The 1,835-nt window shown below is 37.9% G+C and overlaps 1 non-coding gene across 1 annotated transcript; it reads left to right on the forward strand.

The window, feature by feature from the left end:
- The first annotated feature begins 360 nt into the window (after positions 1-360).
- On the forward strand, positions 361-467 carry LOC141636105 (small nucleolar RNA R71). The gene has a single exon (XR_012540741.1). It is a non-coding gene; the product is annotated as a small nucleolar RNA R71 (small nucleolar RNA).
- The last annotated feature ends 1,368 nt before the right edge of the window (positions 468-1,835 follow it).

Genomic DNA, 1,835 nt, shown 5'->3' on the forward strand with positions numbered 1-1,835 from the left:
CTTTCACATACTCCACTTGGAATTGTGGATGATGCCACCATAGCATTAACATGTTGTTTGGGTGATTTGGAAGCTTTATCAAGCTTAGACATGGCCTTTTCAAACTTCAAATTGATGGTGTCAATATGAGCACTTAGTTGAGCACCCAATTGTGTGATGGAATCTACCTCATACTTTCCTCCTCTAGTGGTCTTTCGAGGCCTACTATATTGGGAATTATGAACCGCCATCTCTTTGATTTTGGCCCATGTTTGATTGTCATCAACTTCGGTAAACATTCCATTGAATCCCATATTGAGAATGTTGCAGGAGTCTTCATATAAACCGTTCCAAAATTGTTGCACAAGGAACCATTCGCTAAGTCCATGGTGTGGACAAGAACGACAAATGTCCTTAAATATCTCCCATGCTTCATACAATGATTCTTCATCTCTTTGCTTGAACCCAGTGATTTGGGCTCTCAACATATTGGTCTTCTTCGGAGGATAGAATTTCTTGTAGAAAGCAAGTGATAACTTCTTCCATGAATCAATACCATGGGTACCCTTGTCTAAGCTCTTCAACCATTGCTTTACGGTACCGATCAAGGAAAAAGGAAATAATACCCATCGGATTTCGTCTTGAGTAACTCCGGTTTGAAAAATCGCATCACAATAGTCACAAAAAGTCTCCATATGTGAATGAGGGTGTTCACTATGCATCCCTCCAAATTGACTTCTCTCAACTAATTGTATGAATGCGGATTCGGCAATGAAATTACCGGTTAAATGTGGTGGTATAGGAGTACCATTTGGTAGGTTCTCCTCAGTTGGTACGGAATGTGATGAAAATTTAGGCATTGTGGGTTGATTTTGTGGTGGGTTTTGTATTGGGTTATCCCCTCCTTCTCTTGCAAAAGGTTGGTGAACTCAATTTTATTTGGTTGAATGTCCACAATCTCTCCAATACCTACAACTCTTGAAGTACCTCTAGCAACTCTTCTATTGTTGGTTAAGGTCCTTTCAATCTCGAAATCAATAGGAAATAAATTACCTTGTGATCTCCTAGTCATGCAAAATATCAAACAACTCGAAAACAATTAGAACAACTTTGAGGAGATTGACTTCCCCAAGGTAAAGAAAGACACAACTAAAAAAATTAATGAAAATCAAATCAATTTAACACCGTCCCCGGCAACGGCGCCATTTTTGGTCCGGTTCAAACTCATCGTCAAAAGCTACCAACCAAAACAATATTTATAACTTCACAAACTACTCTTAGTAAAGAGGTAAGTAAAGGTCGGATCCCAAGGGACGGGTATTAATGTAGGATTCTCAATTGTAAATAGCTATGTCTTAGGGTGTCACAATTTGGGTTGAGGTGATCTGTAATCTAAACTAATCAACAAAATGAAAGTAAATTAATGAAAACAAAGTAAATTAATTAAAGGGGTTTGTAAACAAATGATTAAAGGCACTAGGGTGTCATGGGTTCATAGGGGATTCATGGGAGTTGATCATACAAACATGTTCTCAATTAGATGCAAACACTTATTGTTGTGATGGGATCGAGTTAGTGTATATCTTACAATCCCTAAGAAGATTTGGGTCCCGGAGCCGAGTCATCTAGACTGTACAACACCTACAAGTCGAGTTAATTCTTCCTATTCAACTCTATGCATGGTCTAATGAGGCTCGAGTTGGTTTATGTCTTACAAGCCTCATTGAAAAGATAAGGGATGGTAAAAAAATGTAAGGATTCATAGGCTCGCATTTCATCAAACATAACATGTGCATAGGTTGAAATCACAATAAGTAAGCAAATTAATTATGAAAACATATTAGATTAAGCATAGA

Source organism: Silene latifolia, chromosome Y (genome assembly GCF_048544455.1).
Source record: "Silene latifolia isolate original U9 population chromosome Y, ASM4854445v1, whole genome shotgun sequence".
Taxonomy (NCBI): domain Eukaryota; kingdom Viridiplantae; phylum Streptophyta; class Magnoliopsida; order Caryophyllales; family Caryophyllaceae; genus Silene; species Silene latifolia.